Genomic DNA, 6000 nt, shown 5'->3' with positions numbered 1-6000 from the left:
AGTGGATTTGACAAAATCACCGCAAAACGCTTAAGTTCCAGGTGACGGATACTGAGCTATATGATGTCATTAAAATCTAATTAGCCCATCACTGGTTCCGCAAGATATCGCTTTTTAATGATCCGTGGTGCTTGGGAATGATGGAGTATCCGATCCGTCATCCGCGAAAATTGTATTTCAAAAGAGATTTCGGACTGCGCAGTTACAAGAAGCGTGCAGTTGAAGTAGGACGGGTTTGTTTTCCGCAACAATCACCTATTAGCAAGGCTTTGCATCGCTACAAGGATGAGGCCGTTTTACCAAAAGCAATTCAGTTATGCTATGCTGTTATTGCTAAGGTTTAGAGAATATGTTGTACAAGGGCTATACTACTGCTGTAATTCATTCCTGACATGCATTATTTCTATCGGATACCATTTACGAAGTAGGCACAATAGTACTCAGCCCTACAGTATCAATTCGTATTAGATTGCATGTATCGTAAAGCGTAGGCTCAGCTCGAAATCATCGATGTGTTTTTCGCGGCATTCGATGAATACCGGCATTTCCAGCCGGAGACAGTCCACCGCGGGGCGATTGGCTTGATTGATTAAGAATGGAGCGACCGCCCGTCATCGCTGGGTGAGTGACGCTGGGGAATGCGGTCACTTGAGCAAACCTTCGTCAACTCTTGGTGAACTCTGGAGAGAGCAAACATACGCCGCGTGAATGCACATTTTATCGCCTGATTAATAAGATCATCACTTCCATAATTGAATGACAGCTAGGTTCGGTAGTTGGATCAGATGTGGTACAGTGATATTTATACACCGGTGTATTTGAACATCTTATTGGTGGAGTCAACACTGATCTATAAGCTATGCAGCCTATTGGATTTATAGGCTGCATGTAGTGTATACTTACGTAAATGAAGCTGCGGTATGTCGCACAATAGAACTACACGCATTGCACACGGCTTGTATATAAAATTAAAAATCCAAAAACAAAGATGATGAATAACACGGGCGGTGTTTCCTTATAATATTGCTACGAGGTAATTAGAGATATATATTATAAGGTATACATATACAAACACCAACTACGTATCTATAACGCAGTGATAATGATTGTGTTATTGTGCATTTAATTCGATATATAAGAGTCTGTGCGTGAGTGTGATATCAACCAGACCACTGCGTTACTGCAGTACGAACTAAACATATGTATTGCACCAACTACGAACTGAGATATGCTTGTTGAAATTCAAGAACTAATCGCTTGTAAATTACTTGCGGATTGCTTACATTATTTTAGATGTATCCTAATCCCCCTAATACTAACTTATCTGAAAAATCGGCGCCTGGGACAGGGTTTGGGAGGCTACTCTGAACAGGTGGTGCTACGACTTCATCAATCTTATTTTGGCCATATATCATCATTAGCACGATCCTGTCAAGCAAACGGACTTTTTTCACGAGGAAAATGTCACGGTAGTCGCACGTTCGCTCTATACAAGCGCATCTCTGACTTGGAATTACCTTCGATTTAAAACATTGGAATAGTGTCGATCACAGTTTAGTGGTTTGAGTTACTGATACTGCAGAATAGAAGCGGAATCCACTCTGGATCAAGTCGCTACAACTGGAGTGCCTCTACATTGATTTGGCACAATTCAGACGAATTGTAGAGATGGATAAATCTGAACTACGTCACTCTTCTTGTTTGGAGGATTTGAATTCGCCGAAAGTATGGTATGGTTCACTTTGTTTATACAATATACATATTCCACTAAAGCTTTAACGGTGATCCTTTGCGCCGATTTTATCGCTATGCTCGAATCCTTATTATTTACGATAGAATAGACTATATATTGCTGATTGCTATCGGTGACTCGGTTGTAATTTTGATATGGATAACTACGAGACTTCGGCACGAATTTTCCGAAATGAATACTATTTCTACTTGTAACATAATTGGCCTTTCGCGAAATAGCATTTGATTGGTAATTTCTCAATTCAAACTGGACTCCGAAATTAGTGCACAACAGAACCGCAACAAAAATATTTTTCAGAGAAAAAACTATTTCAATATCGATATCGATAGGCGGTATGCGTCTTCTTATGTATTGGCTCCTGCTCGTTGTCGTGCCGAACTTATCTTTGAAATAATAAATTTGGGACTGCTAACAATGTGAGTATAAGGTCATTCATATATCCTTCTTGCCGCATATAGAAATCATGAGAGTTGTTATTCGTGATGATGTCACAGGCGTTTATCCAGAGAAAGATCTGTCATGAAAATTGATTGCTTTTGGTCAGACCTGATGTTACAAGATCAAACCAAAGATTATTTTCTGTGTCAGTGAATAGTGCAATAAATAAGAAAACATCCAGTCTAGTTTCTGCAACAACCAAGCTATTCTTATCACTGTTATCGCAAGAGGTTGGGGCGCGGCACTGATTCACACATAACCGACGATGGCAGGTATAATATGGGGTTTGAAGTTTACCATCATATATACTTGGTACCTATTAGAGAACCTTTGCGCATAACATAGGCTGCCGCATGACCTGCTTCTTCTGCTACCGCAACAATGGTCCAAATGCATTGTAAATAACTTTTTGTTTTCATTGCTCGAAATTTGTTGAATGGAATTGTAGTCTTGTGGCGACAGAGGCGTGGCTATTTACACCAGCGCCCAGGTTGGAAATCTCGACGAAGCACCCTTCAACGGTATACATTTAGTAATAAATATACCGGTGTGGGTTTCATAATTGGTGGTTCGTCCTGGTTATTCACAACACTCTTCCTCGATGGAGAGTGTAGAACAGTTGGTACAAGGGTTATGGAGTTTCACTAATGTCCCCCTTACTGGAGTCGTAGTCTCAAATATTTTTAGCACTCCTTGGAGTCGGAGTCGTGACAAAAATACTGGCTGGAGTCAGGGTCTGAGTTTTTGAAAATGCTCTTGACTCCGACTTCGATTCCAACTTCTTTAATATGAAAACAAGAGCTTTCAAAGGTCTCTTATAATTACTAATAATAAATAAAATAGGATTTTTATGCACCAACAATCACTGTTATTAGTATCGATATTATTTGCGAATTGAATTCAGTTGAATAGAGGAAGAGCATTGCAAGATTCATCTTCGTGACCAAAGAAAAATTGTTGATGCAATCAAGAAAATCACAAAAATATTTTAGAATTATGGCATGATACCGTGCAAGAGTAAACGAATCGCTTGGTTTTGTGTGTGACAACATCACTTGTAAAATTGGTGCAAATATAACCAAACGCTGCTTTCCACTCGACAAATTCAAAAATATTTCTAGCTAGGTGCTCAGCCGCTTGAGCCAAACACATTTTCAAGAAATAGTGCAGGTATAGTCCTATAGTCCATGAATACTTGAGTAACTTGACTACGTGCATGTAGACATATGCTATTTAACTTCTCCATAAATTTCGTTTGTGACCACCGTGCATCAGTAGAGAGAGTGTGTGTGCTTTTCATCATTATAGTGTGTAGTGAGAAAATCTGTATATCTATGTTTTAGTTGCTGACTCATACACAAGAGCTACACTTCTATTGTTTCAATCCACATTTTAATTATTCATCATGGTTGAATGATTCACGCATATTAAGCTTTTCGAAGTTATAAAAGTTTATAACATAACAATAAAGGAATGAATGTTTGTTTATGTTTAATGGTGATATGACAGTCATTAAACCATCACGGGAATAGTATATTCATATTGAAATGAACCCGAATATTTTCCGGCTGACACTCCTCAGGGGTAATCTCCAGCAACTAGCAGATAATTGGAAAAAACATTGTATATCAGCAATTGTATCACAAAATATGACGTCACCTAGGCTTACCATATTTTGGAAATGTAAAAAGAGGACACTTTTTCAGAAATTTCAGACATGCAAAACTGGAGAAGAATTCTCAAAAACCGGTAAATTTTTCCCACTTCGTGATCGGTTGACTAAAAAATAAAAAAAAGGTCTTCTTTTCGCTCAGAGCTAAAATCACCGCTTTTCCCTCCGAAATACCCGCCGGAGCTTCACTTCTGCGCTAATTTGCGGCATATCACTCGCAATTTCCTCTAAATCTGACCTAAATTTTTAAAAAAAGGACAAAATCTCAAAAAAGAGGACAAAAGGGCGTCCTCCGAGGACACTTTCAAAAAAGTCAAAAAAGAGGACAAATCTTCTTAAAAGAGGACGTATGGTAAGCCTAACGTCACCAGCATGGAATTTCGAATGAGAGAGCGTTCAATGTACTATTTTTAGGTGGTACACGAACTCCTTTTGTTGGCAGAGTTTGGGTTGGTGTATTTTGATAATAAAAGTCGACTCCAAGGCACACAAATGGAAGTGTGAATGGCCCCTCCCAACGACGCAAAATCTGTAGTCTCGAGAATTATTCGCACAAATCGGATTATCTAACAGATGTTTGCCGATGGCAGAATTATTGGCCTTTGGTCGGTCAGCATCAAGCTTAAGCGGATGAGTTAAGGGTGAGCTTTTCACCGAGCCTGATGCACGTGTTCTGATAAATCTGGGGACATGCTGGTTTATGCGTTCCTGCAGACGCTTTGACATTCTCCCCACGTAGCCTCAATCACAGTGGCACATATATTCGACGAGTGTCAGCCGAAAATGTTCGGGTTCATTTCAATATGAATATACTATTTAATTGTATATTGAAGTTCTGTACGTCCAAGAAGCTATTTAAGCCATCACTGTGGCATATAATTTTCGAAGTAAATCTGTATTGCTGTTGGAGTAGGAGTTAGAGTCGGGGTCGGAGTTATGTGAGGAAAATAGTAGGAGTCGGAGCTGGAGTCGGAGTCAGTGCGTTTAGAGACTCGGGAATCGGAGTCGAAGTTGGAGTCGGTCTATTGATAATGTCTGGAGTAGGAGTCGGCGGTGAAATTTACCGATTCCACGGCCCTGGTTGGTACAATGCATGCGCATATGAACTCAATTTCACCACGAGAAAGTATAAGTCGTAGTATATCACACCGCTTCTCCACTGCCAATGAGAAAGATCACTTTATACAATAGGGAGTGTTCCAGACGCACAACAGGGTACCATCGATTATCTTTTTACTTCATAATATAGGAATATAAGTTCTTGCCAAACGATTACTAGTAATAAATAAAATAGGATTTTTATGCACCAACAATCACTGTTATTAGTATCGATATTATTTGCGAATTGAATTCAGTTGAATAGAGGAAGAGCATTGCAAGATGCATCTTCGTGACCAACGCAAAATTGTTGATGCAATCAAGAAAATCACAAAAATATTTTAGAATTATGGCATGATACCGTGCAAGAGTAAATGAATCGTTTGGTTTTGTAAGTGACAACATCACTTGTAAAATTGGTGCAAATATAACCAAACGCTGCTTTCCACTCGACAAATTCAAAAATATTTCTAGCTAGGTGCTCAGCCGCTTGTGCCGAACACATTTTCAAGAAAGAGTGCAAGTATAGTCCTATAGTCCATGAATACTTGAGTAACTTGACTAAGTGCATGCATATGAACTCAATTTCACCACGAGAAAGTATAACTCGTAGTCGTAGTATATCACACCACTTCTCCACTGCCAATGAAAAAGATCACTTTATACAATAGGGAGTGTTCCAGACGCACAACAGGGTACCATCGATTATCTTTTTACTTCATAATATAGGAATATAAGTTCTTGCCAAACGATCTCATTATAAATAGTATTAAAACGATCATACTTTTTTAATTTAATATCTCATTTTAGTAATAAGGTAAATTACGAGCGTCCACCAGAATGATAAAAAAACCGAAAAGGTATATAGACAAATTGACACATCCAGCACTATTCCCAAACAGGCTTTCACTGTATCTCGGGAATATACTGTTAGCGTTGGCGATGTCGGCGAGCAGTCTCATGCCCAAGTATCTTAATTACCTGTGACTTAAGAAAGCATTTATCAGTACGTACTAAATCTAAATGAAGCAGAAGGCCT

The 6000-nt window shown here is 39.0% G+C and overlaps 1 protein-coding gene across 1 annotated transcript in view; it reads left to right on the top strand.

Annotated features, from left to right (window-relative positions):
* The first annotated feature begins 1140 nt into the window (after positions 1-1140).
* The window catches only part of LOC145433540 (uncharacterized), a 29327-nt gene continuing 24467 nt past the window's right edge, over positions 1141-6000 (top strand). The window contains exon 1 of the mRNA XM_080310657.1: positions 1141-1730. The gene's annotated coding sequence lies outside the window, so the exon portion shown is untranslated. The remainder of the gene's footprint in view (positions 1731-6000) is intronic.

This window comes from Botryllus schlosseri, chromosome 2 (assembly GCF_051294905.1).
Source record: "Botryllus schlosseri isolate E-star chromosome 2, Bs_hap1, whole genome shotgun sequence".
Taxonomy (NCBI): domain Eukaryota; kingdom Metazoa; phylum Chordata; class Ascidiacea; order Stolidobranchia; family Styelidae; genus Botryllus; species Botryllus schlosseri.
Note: the sequence above shows the minus strand (reverse complement) of the source record. Positions and strands in the feature narration are given on the sequence as shown.